This window comes from Lynx canadensis, chromosome A1 (genome assembly GCF_007474595.2).
Source record: "Lynx canadensis isolate LIC74 chromosome A1, mLynCan4.pri.v2, whole genome shotgun sequence".
NCBI classification, from domain to species: domain Eukaryota; kingdom Metazoa; phylum Chordata; class Mammalia; order Carnivora; family Felidae; genus Lynx; species Lynx canadensis.
In genome coordinates this window covers 17,068,644-17,081,261 of record NC_044303.2, presented here as the reverse complement: position 1 = coordinate 17,081,261, position 12,618 = coordinate 17,068,644, and the positions used below count along the sequence as shown (strand labels likewise).

The 12,618-nt window shown below is 38.3% G+C and overlaps 1 protein-coding gene across 1 annotated transcript in view; it reads right to left on the bottom strand.

The window, feature by feature from the left end:
- FREM2 (FRAS1 related extracellular matrix 2) overlaps window positions 1–12,618 on the bottom strand; it is a 158,880-nt gene that overhangs the window by 134,814 nt on the left and 11,448 nt on the right. The window lies entirely within an intron of this gene.

Below are 12,618 nucleotides of genomic sequence, written 5' to 3'. Positions count from 1 at the left end.
TATTTTAGCTTATGAAAGCTGCTTTAAATAAAAGATGGGGTAAAAACAAAAGATATTTAAATTATTAGTGAGTTGATGAGTAATTTGTACTATACCAATACACTTGTGAGAACCTTTAATATTTTACATTGCATAGTATATTAACAACCTTATACATTATACTATATATTATTTGTGCTGCCACATCTTTCGCTTGGTAAGTGATATATATATATATATATATATCACTTATATATAATGTACATATATATATGTATGTATATATGTATGCCTCTTCAAGAGACTCAGGCCAGATATTTCTCCCTGACTTCTTCTACCCTTGTGCTTAGGGTCAGACATCACCACCTCTGTGTTTCCATAACTACTCATATTTGTATTCAGGGATGATATGCAAAGTGTTTATTTATAGATCCATATATTGATATATAAAATAATTTAAATCACACCAATTGCTATATATAAAATACACACATATATTACATGTGAGTGTGTATATGTATACGTACATTATATATAATGTATCATTATGTATCATATCATATATCATATTATATCATATTATATCATATATATCATATCATATCATATATATATGATATATATATGATATGATATGATATATATATCATTATATATATGATATAATATGATATATATATATATATCATTATATATCATATCATCCCTGAATACAAATATGAGTAGTTATGGAAACACAGAGGTGGTGATGTCTGACCCTAAGCACAAGGGTAGAAGAAGTCAGGGAGAAATATCTGGCCTGAGTCTCTTGAAGAGGCAGGAGGAAGGATATTCAGGAAGAAAGCGAAAGAAAAGGCAGAGCACAGGACGTAGCATGGCATGTATGGGACTCCTGAGTAGGCTGGGTGGCTGGACAGATCACACTTGGTCAGTACGGACATCACAAAGGGTCTGAATTTTATCCTGTGTTTAACAAGACACCATGTGACAGCTGGAAAATAAAGATGACATCAGATCCACATGTCAGAAAATCAGCCGTGACAGCAGAGGGGAAGACAAGTTTTTTGTGTGTGTTTTTATTTATTTATTTATTTATTTTTAATTTTTTTTTTTTCAACGTTTATTTATTCTTGGGACAGAGAGAGACAGAGCATGAACGGGGGAGGGGCAGAGAGAGAGGGAGACACAGAATCGGAAACAGGCTCCAGGCTCTGAGCCATCAGCCCAGAGCCCGACGCGGGGCTCGAACTCCCGGACCGCAAGATCGTGACCTGGCTGAAGTCGGACGCTTAACCGACTGCGCCACCCAGGCGCCCCTGTTTTTATTTTTTTAAAGACAATTCAAAAATCACATTTGTAATTTTAGGTAACTATGGAAATGGTATATCTGGATCAGAGGGGAAAGCTGCAAGAGACAAAGAAATCCATTAGGAAAATCACATTAGAAAGAATGTATTCATGCAGCGCCTGGGTGGCTCAGTCGGTTGAGCATCCGACTTCGGCTCAGATCATGATCTTGTGGTTCATGAGTTCTAGCCCTGCATCGGGCTCTATGCTGACAGCTCAGAGCCTGGAGCCTGCTTCGGATTCTGTGTCTCCCTCTCTCTCTGCCCCTCCCCCACTCGCGCTGTCTCTTTCTCTCAAAAATAAATACACATTTAGGGGCGCCTGGGTGGCTCAGTCGGTTGAGCGTCGGACTTCGGCTCAGGTCATGATCTCGCGGTCCGTGAGTTCGAGCCCCGCGTCGGGCTCTGTGCTGACAGCTCAGAGCCTGGAGCCTGTTTCAGATTCTGTGTCTCCCTCTCTCTCTCTGACCCTCCCCTGTTCATGCTCTGTCTCTCTCTGTCTCAAAAATAAATAAACGTTAAAAAAAATTAAAAAATTTAGAAAAATGTATTCATTCACCCATTCAGCAGTTATTGAACATCTACATGTGCCAGCAATGAGGATGCGTCAGTGAAAAGCAATGCTAGGAATCTTGGCTCTCACAGATATCCGATTCTATGCTAGTGGGGGAGTGGCTAACATTTACATGGCACTTCTCTGTGCCAGTCATTATTTTAAGCAGTTTACATCTATTAAGTCATTGAAGATAAACCTCAACATGATTCTAATGGGATCGCCGGGAATGGAGTTAATGCAGGAATCTGTTTCAACAGAAATTCTGAAAGCAGGTAAAATTAACTGGATTTAGTAACCTGATGGACACGCATGGTGAAACAACATGACTCTTGAGCTTTAGGTAGCGAGGGTCATTTTTTTCTTAGCGGTTAATAACAATTTCTGAAATGGTGACATGTACCCCTTTCTTAATTTTATAGCCATGATGCAGTGCACTTAATTTTGGGCTATTTCTACACACAATAAAGAGAAGAATTATGGGAACACAGAATGGTTCTTTTCTGTCTCCTGGATTTCTGAGGTCTACTGACCAGTTTGACCACTTTATTTTCAATTTCTGAAGTGGCTCTCTTGAGCTAAGCTTGAGAACACTGTTTTCTGTGTTCTCAACTCAGGCCTCTAACAGTTATATAAGTGGAGTTAAAGGTAGCAGGTGGGGGCTTTACCAAGATGAAATAATTAAACCTTTCTGCACCGAGTTAGCCAGCCAAAAAAATGGAGAGCACGTACTCTGCTGTCTCCGCCTGGAAGAATGTAGTCAGAGCTTTCCTGAAACAAAAAGGAAGAGAATCGTGTCCTGGCTTCCTTCACCGAAAGATACTACCGAGGGTGCTATTTTCAAGCTTAGTTCAAAATTAACATAAAGAATATAAAAAGTGTTCTAAATTGAAAAACACATATAGCTTATATAATTATTTTCCTTTCATCGTTTTCTTCTAATTTCTTATACCAATAATACTGACATCTTTTGCAAAAAGTAAGTCTTATTGTTAAATAGTGGCTAGCCATAACTGAATAATTCATTTGGGGAACTTCTACCATAACAGCTCTGTAAGAATTCATAATGTAAACATCCAAAGGTACCTTGTTTCTTTAAGGTACTTATTCCTTCAGTAAGAAATTACTTATATACAGCTACTAGGCATTGACTTTTTGATTCTTAGGGGCAGAACCAGATTAGTAAATCAGTGACTTCAGTAAGTTTAAGCGAACTGTCCTAAAACAGAATAATACTAAAGAAAATTATTTATTTTAATTTACACAAACATTTTTGCTCTTAGGAAATGTACATCATTATATCAGTCTACATTTGTGAAGCAAGAAAAAAGATACCTGTTTTTATTTGTGTGTGGCTCACTCACCCTTTTTCACCAGGCCTCACTAAATTTTATTTTTCCTTATTTGCAATCAGGGTTAGGTATCACATTTGTCCCTTTGGCCTCACTGGATTATTACAGAAAGACACATGGCTTTAATACTTATTTTATCACTGTCGTCAGCTGGTTAGACTTGCAGTCAGAACTATCACTTAAGCTTCATATTTGCTAAATCCAGATGTTTTCGAGTGCTATTTTTTTAAAGTTGGTTACTATATTTAACCTTCAAGTCTATAAAAATTAAACTTCCAGTTATTAAAAGGAAAAAAAAAACATGTAAACTGAGCTGAAGGGACATGGTATTTTGTATTTCCATTGTTTCACCATAGGGAACACTTTGTATTACTAGTTTAACAAAAACTTTTGTTTCACCATTTACTAACAACGAAATAACCTTGGAAGACTTCTTAGCCTTTAACCTCAGCAGTATGGAGGTGTTCACCACTTTTCCACTTGCATCCCTGTATTATCTCGTCTCTCCACCCAAAACAAATAGTCAAACTTTACAAACAGCTGCTATGAGAAAAACAAAAGATACTACCGAAGGTGCAAATTTCAAGCTTAGTTCAAAATTAACATGAAGAATATAAAAAGTGTTCTAAATTGGCGCGTCTGGGTGGCTCCATCGGTCAAACGTCTGACTTCGGCTCAGGTCATGATCTCACAGTCTGTGAGTTCGAGCCCTGCATTGGGCTCTGTGCTGACAGCTCGGAGCCTGGAGCCCGCTTAGGATTCTGTGTCTCCCTATCTCTGCCCCTCCTCTGCTCGTGCTCTGTCTCTCTCTGTCTCTCAAAAATAAATAAATGTTAAAAAAAAAGTCTTCTAAATTGAAGACCAAACATAGCTATATAATGATTTTCTATTCATCCTTTTCTTCTAATTTCTTAGTACCAATAATACCGACATCCTTTGTAAAAAGTAAGTCTTATGTTAAACGGAGAGGGAGAGGAAAGAAAGAAAAGGAAAGAAGGAGAAGAAATAGAGGAAAGAAGCAAGAGATAAAAGAAAAGGAAAGAAAGAAAAATCGGAAGAAAAACGCTGGAATCCGTCAGAGATGTAACCTCAAAAGCCTCACTGGCTACCTGCACGGTCATTACTACGCAACGGGAAGTGTGCCGCATGAATGGTCCTATTTCCATGAATTATCTTACTTAATCTTCAAAAGAACCTTATTAGCCAGCTACTGCTATTGTTCCACGTTACGACTGAAACCGAGGCCACAAAAGATTCAGTTACTTGGCTCAGGGGTCACATCACCAGTTACTGCAAAGGGCAGAACCAGTATTTGTTCCAGTTCTAACTCCGGAGGCTCAGTGCCTAACTGCGATGGAAGGGAAGATAAGCAGGGTCAATAGGCTGGCCTTCCTGTATGCACATTTCAAAGTAAGGCATCTCATGATTATGATGTCCAAAATGACCTCCTAATTTCCTCCCTGAAATCTGCTCTATGCCCCCTTGTCTTTTCCATCTCAACGAGTAGTGCCACTGCTGTCCTCTGGCAGAGAAGCCCAGAATTGTGCTTAAGTTCTCCCTTTTCTCCCATAATCCAATCTGTCAACAAGTCCTATAGACTGAGATCCACAATTATATCAAGCCCGTCCTCTTTTTTCTGTCTCACATCTGTCTTACTGCGTCAGCCTCATATTGGTCTCGCTGTTGTCCCCTTGCTGTTTCCCCTGGATCCTCCAGGGCTGCAAGCGTCATCTTCTCAAAACGTAAATTGCAACAAGTTACTCCCTTGCTTTAAAACGATGGGGGAGTAGGGATTCCCTTGGCCTTAGAACAAAATCTAAATCACTGTCCTGGGTTATATGGCTCTGCACCATCAGGCTCCAGTCTAGCTCTCCAGCATCGTCTTGCGTGACACTCTGTTTGTTAACTAAGCTCCAGGCAAGTTGATGTTCTTCCGGTCACTTGAGCACACAGAGCTCAGTGCCTTCGCACATGCTCCGTCCCCCCCCCCCCCAACACCGTGCTTGGAACATTTCTTCCTCCCTTTTTCCGGTGGCAGCTTCATTCCATCCTAAATGTAAGCCTGAATATCACCTCTCAAAAGCCATTCCTGACAGCTGCATCTCTAACTTGGATTAAATGATAACCTCCTTAATGTGGTAAACACTGTATAAAGTTTTATTGGTCTATTATTTTATCATCTGAGCCTATTGGAACCTCAGGTCAAAGATCACGACAGTGATGCTCATCCCTGTTTTCCCTGGATCCCGCAGATATCTGAAACATGGGTGCTCCAAAAATGCTTGTTGCCTAATTCAATAAATAAATGAACAGGGGACCTCTTTTTCGCAAGTAGGTTTTGCCACAGAAGCTCTGACCCTTTTTTTTAACACTGCATTGTGATTCTCTTTGTATTGTCGTAGGCTCAAGCGAATATAGGACCATACCAATGACAACGATGTACTACACCGTCGAATACTACCTTCTATTTTTCCCAGCAACCCAGAGCAAACTTAAAGAGAAAGAAAAAGATAGAGTTGAGCTCTGTAATATATACCACAAATAAATATTTGATGTGAGATTATGACCTTTTAATAACCTGTGAAAGATTTTCTTAGTTTTAAAAGGTGACTATCATCGCTTTTGAGAGTAAATACAGAATCACGCTAAGCCTCTAGAAACGTGACTAATAAGGATTCATAGTTACCAAAAGATTGAACAATTTAAGAAAAGTTGCCCTTAAATTAAAGCCAGTAAAACAGTATACCCACGTGATGTATAATTTTGAAATGAACCTAACCAATAGTAACTGATAACATTTAGTTTATATTTTTCTATCGAAAAGGTATGACTTCTTTCATGGACACAGCACAGGTACCTAACAGCCATGCTTCCAAAGGCAGGCCTCTGGTATAGAAAGACCTTGATGATCTGAACAATTCTAAACTGCTCGTCGAAAAGAGAAAGGCTTCCAAACTTGGAGCCATAGTAGCCAACAGCCCTTGCCAGGCCCTGTATCCTAGTAGATCTTATGCCCTCTCGCAGATTAGAAATATTTGTCTCGGTGCCTGACGTTACTTCATCTTCTTATTATAACTCCCTAAGGCACCAGTGTCTTTCCTCTGGTTCTCATGTCACTAGCGATTAATTTTATTGCCAAAGAATGCTTGCTTTTCTCTCTAAGCTGAATGTGTCTGTATAATCTTTTAACGCTTGTACTCAAACCTCCTTTTCCGACTTACTGCACTTAGTTGTATTCTTCCAGCCTTTGCTTTAAATTCCAGCTACGTGTCCGTAATGACTTTGCCTCACACCCTGAGTTACTGGTCACTTTCAAGCAAAATCGTGTGCTCCTTCTAACTAGAATGACGGACGAGCTCCAGTCTCCTTGTGTCTGAGTATTCAGTCATCAAATATGGAATAAAAATCTGAAAGCCGTGTCCTTAACTGACATTTCATATAAAGAAATGACTTTGCAGCTCTATTATGTCAAGATGCTATTTATATCTTTCAATAGCGTATGAATTAAAGATCTTGGCGAACGAAAAATTGGGCACCAAAAGACATACTCAAAGACGGAGGCAACAAATGTCTGGCTCTGGACCAGATACGTTACAACGGCCAACACGGGTATCATATCCGACGCCCCAGTTTTACTGCCAAACCAGGAGACGGAACTCTCTCAGACTGTGCTCCCAAGTCACGTGCGAGTTCAAGTGAGGAAGCAGCAAACCAATTTTCACAATGGAGAAAAAACTAGGGCTCCTCCTACGGGGTATGTCAAGCCAGACAGATGATCACATATCCGACTGCTTTCTTATGCCCATCGAGAAACGTCTTGGATCTGATGCTGCGGGCTTGAGACTTAAAACAAACATATAAACAAGAAACTAATAAAAAGTTATGTAATGACATTTCAGTGAGGACTGAGGATACTTTATGCTCTTAGAGCTTTCTACTTCTCTGCCTGGCCTAATGTCTATCACATGAGGCAAAAAATTGGGGTAACTAAAAATACCTGAGTTAGTGGTGCTGACTTTAAAATTACACTGATTTATAGAAAATGTCTACTACCCTTTAAATTTTAAAGGCATTCCATAGTTTATATAATATACTGACAACTTTTTTTTTCTGAAAAGAATTCTTTAAGAATAGCATGAGCTCCAGGGGTGTCTGGGTGGCTCAGTAGGTTGAGCATCAGTCTTTGGCTCAGGTCACGATCTCGCAGTCTGTGAGTTCGAGCCCCATCTCGGGCTCTGTGCTGACAGCTCAGGGCCTGGAGCCTGCTTTGGATTCTGTGTCTCCCTCTCTCTCTCTCTCTGCCCGTCCCCCACTCGCACTCTGTCTCTGTATCTCTCTCTCAAAAATAAATAAACATAAAAAAAAAAAAAAGAAGAACACGAGCTCCAATCTGGTGGTTCCTGGGAATCTGGGAATCTCCTCTGTCTTAAGTATATTTCACTGAAGGTTCCAAAGGAATTTTCACAGCAGTTGGTTTCATGTGTTTAAAATTGTGAAAGCTGTACTAAAAATCTTTCTTGGTGCCACAGGGATCTAAGTTAATGCTAGGATGGGGGATGCTCTAAAGGAATGCCAAGGTCCACTGGTAATTGTTTAGAGGAAGTTTTCTTAGAATATGATGTAATTGATCTTTATATAAAAAGGGAGCTTCTTTTTCCCATTTATCTATTCATTCATTTTCATATCTGTTAAATTCTAACCCTTGTTTTCAACCCTGGGGAGGCACTGTGCTACAAACATTAATGACACCTTTTTTGATCTGAAGGAGTTCCTTCTCTACAATGGAGGTCTTTACATTAGCAAATCATCAGAATACACCATTGTTGTTGTACCTGAGGGTAACAGTAGAAGCACAAAGAAGGGCACGGCTAACTTAGTCATCATGACCCTGGGAGCAGTTCTGGAGATGAAATGCCACTTAGCCAGGTGTTGAAGAGTGGGAAGGTCATTAGGGTTGAGGGCAGGACGTGCCTGGAGGAGCAAGTGAGACCAGCTTTCGCATCACAACAAAGAGCTAGAAAAGTTCTTTGGAGAAAAGACTAAAAAGGGACAGATGCATTTGCATGTTAGAATACTTGCAGACTGGGATGAAATCAGATAAGAAGATGTTCCAGTAGGAACAAGATAAAAGAATACTTGCTTTCGTCTTCTGCTAAAATGCTGGAGCACTAGCTCTCCAATTAGACTTCAAAGAGGCGATTATCAAAGGAGGATGTCTTTTCCAGGTCTGTAGTATTATTGTATTGAGCTCCCCTCAGGGTGACAGAGAGGATGAAGCAGAAAGGAATGAAAAACAGGTTACCTAAACCCACATGTGATTGCTACATGGCACCTTAGCTGCAGCCCGTAAGGAGAGCACATTTCATAACTTCCGAGTTTGACCTTATAAACTGTAAGTGACAATCTGCAACTACATAGGATATCCCTGGCCCCAGAGTACCTGGATGGATGGCCTTTTGATGTACTATTCTCATATTCTTTACTAATATTCCAAAAAACATATTTAATTACTAAATGATCATTGTAAGAATTACACTATGATTGACTCTATCACTTAAAATTTTAAGGACTGCATTAAATTTTAAGGACTGCCATTACTGAAAAGCTCTTTATGTTTATTGGTCATGGAGAATAATTTCTGCTATTTGAGTACACGGTGACATTAGTATGCCTGTAAGGTTTTTGCTTCAGTCGAGCTGTGTCTTCAGTGGAATACTGTACCCTGTATGGCTCTAACTACATATTCGCAGGTTTTTCCAAAGCATTTTCTCACTTTGTAGCTTCACAAACATTACAGAAATATACCTGTTTCATCATAACTCACATATTTGGTATTTTTAAAATTTCTTCACAATTTAATTGATAAAATAAGTAAAAAAATAGTAGATAAATAAGTAAAATTAGATAAAATAAGTAAAAAATCAACTGTAAGGTTGATTTGATTTGTGCTTATTTGAACTCTAGAAAGGCTATATATTTTTACATGTGTTTTTAAAAAGAATTACAGTATGATATCAAAAAAGAATACTGTAAGTTTGAGTACACAGAGCCATTAAGAATTCTAAAATAAAAATTCACATTTCGTAAGAGACAAAACTTTTTGTCTGTGGACACATCATACTCTGATTTCATTCTCATCTACTAAGCATTCCTAAAACCCTAGTCAGGAAAACCCGTAAAACATTGAGTTAACACCCCTCCTTGCTTATCCTGAGTAAGTATAGAAGTTACTGCTTGCAGAAAGGATCCTGGGATTCAAATTGGCCTCTAGTTGCCTGGTTATGACACTTGAGGAAAGTGCCTATTTCTGTGACTCAGTTTCCTCGTCCGCCAAAAAAGAATAGTAATGTTTTTGTTTGTTTTTACTAAGCTGACAGGAATGCTATGAAGACAAAATTGCATAAACCATAATAAGTCATATATAAGGTTTAAGATCTGATTGAAAGAATCCTAAAATATAAGAATCTGTGTGTGTGTGTGTGTGTGTGTGTGTGTGTGTGTGTGTGTATTACATGCACAACCAACATTCATTTATTAAATCCAAACACAGTAGAACTCCCTGAGGTAAAATCCTGAAATTATCTATTCTTCAAATAAAGTCCTCTCAGCCCTGTCATTTGGTAACAGCCCCAAACTAAAAATTAGTAATTGTGTCCTAAGCACCATCCCATTAGTGATGGGTGGTCCTAATCCATTCCTACATCATAACAAGATTTCTGTGGCTAGTCAGTGTCTTATGATAATATAATTAAATCTGAAACAAGGGCTTTTAGCTTTCTGCTTTCCTAAATCTCTTCTTGACTCCTGAAAGCAAAAGTTATATTTTATTTATTTTTTGGTTATTCAAGGACTATGTTTGCTCCAGTAATTTCCTTAGTCACTGTCCTAAAAAGCAATCTCGAGGACTTGGAGGAGGTGAATTTAGTGGACTCAAAAGAGAATTGGAGTAGACATTTCTTAATTTTATGGCCTGGTGCCCTAACTGGCCTCCCAGATGTGAAATACTGGAAGCATTTTGTGTATTTCGTGGAGAAGCTTTATCGTTATGCTTCCCATCGTTGTATAAAAGAGGTGATAATACATCACTACAGCTGAAGTTGATAGTCAAACCCACTAGTCCAAAAAGTATGTCATCACCTAGATGGGAAGAATAAGTTACTCTTGAGAGAGGTCTGTTACTTCCTGGACAGATGGATGCATTTGGAGAAGTTACCTATCTTTTCCGAGACCCAGATCACTCCAACTAAACAACAAGAATAGTGCTTGTTCATAAGATTCAAGTACTTTCCATAATTCCCGAGGAATACATAGCTTTGAAAAGTGTCAAAACATATTATATATGTGTCTTCATACACATGTATTGTATTACATGAAACGTATATGTTAAACTTGAAGATTTTGAAAATAAAGGTTCATATTACAGTCTATAAACATAGATTTTTTCTGGAGTATATTTTAATTAAAATTATTGACTGTCTTACCAAGATATTAACTTGGTAAGACAGTCAATAATATAGCATATAACATATAATATACTGTATAATGGATATATTACATGTAACTGAGTCAAAATTTCAAAATTCTTAGTTTAATATTATTTTTACAGAAAGGAGAGATATCTTTATTTTCTCTCTTTCCACAAATACTGCAAATATTTTTTTTATTTCTCTCTGGCAAAATACCTCACACTTCCCAGAGAAGTAATTTCATTCAAGATACTCTTTAAGTTAAATAGTATTGCACTTCTCATTCAAATGTTAGAGTATTTTACAAGACCGTGCAAAACCCCTACAAAAATAAGTATCATATTAAAATAATTTTGAAATACATATATGAATTTTTATTTTTTCTTTAATCCTGAGGATTTCTGTGCTTATTCTGCTAGAGGGAAGTTTTCTCGTATCAGGTGAATTAAGATAAGTTCTGTTCCGTAGATAGTTTGCCAGAATCTGCCTAAGCCCCATAAGTAACGCCATGTCAACGGTGAGAAGAAGGGTCAAGAACAATATCTCTGGAATTTTCTCTCTCACATGAAACTCCGGCTCTAAAAAAGCCCCCAAATGATTTATTTTCTATTTCCATAAACACAACCCTTAGACGCACAGCCACATTTTCAGCAAATCCAAAAATAAACTCAGTTTCTTCAGCTAGCCATTCCTCGCTTACTATCTTGAAATATGATACAGCATAATGTTTTCTAAAGTTTAAATACAAATCAAAATTTTAAAGTAAATGTTACCATTCCATTAACTAGGGAGAGAAATGTGCCAAATAATAGAGCAGCAGTATCAGACCGAGACTATAATAACTAAGGGAAAAAAGCAAAATATTAAAAAAGCAAAAGCTAGGGGCGCGTGGGTGGCTCAGTCAGTTAAGCGTCCAACTCCTGATTTTGGCTCAGGTCACGATCTCACAGTTCATGAGTTCGGGCCCGGCATTGGGCTCTGTGCTAGCTGTGCGGAACCTGCTTGGGATTCTCCGTCGCCCTCTCTCTGCCCCTCCCCCTCTCTCTGCCCCTCCCCAGCATGCACGTGCTCTTTCTCAAAAACAAATAAATGATTTTTATTTTAAAGTAAAAACTATAATATCTGAGAATTGTAACCATTTGCTTTCGAGCCTTTTTTGGCAATTTTAAAGAAAATCATACTTTTGCTATTGAGGTATTTTCAGTCATTCCAAGTGACAAACACAGGGCCTTGAACCAATAATTTAGTCTTTAAATTTTGATCTACTACACAGATTTACTTCTGAGTTCCACTCAAAGTTTACTGACAGTAGGATTTCCCATTTGAGCATCAAGATTCAATAAACACATTATTTTTTATAAATTGGCGTCCTTCTTAGAATTGGTTTCATACTAAGATTTCTTTTATCAATACAAAGAATATTAAACTATGATTTGGTTACTATAAAAACAAAGGCATCACATTTATTAAACATCTGGACTGTAGGGAAAATCACATAGTTGAACCCAAATTAACACACTTTTTTGCCTCTCTGGCATGTATCCGACAGATGTCATTTTTCAAGGCTGTGATCACGTTACGCCCAATGATATTTTAAACAAATGGCCATTTAACGCTTCAAAAAATATGGAGGGTAAACATGTCATCTTTTTGAGATAGATGACATAATTATGTACTTTAAAAAAAACCATCATTAGGGGCGCCTGGGTGGCTCAGTTGGCTAAGCGTCCAACTCTGGCTCAGGTCATGATCTCACAGCTTGTGGGTTCGAGCCCCGCGTCGGGCTCTGTGCTGACAGCTCAGAGCCTGGAGCCTGCTTCGGATTCTGTGTCTCCCTCTCTCTCTGCCCCTCCCCCAGTCACGCTCTGTCTCTCAAAAATGAATAAACATTTTTAAAAAAAGGTTTTTTTTTTAAAGCATCA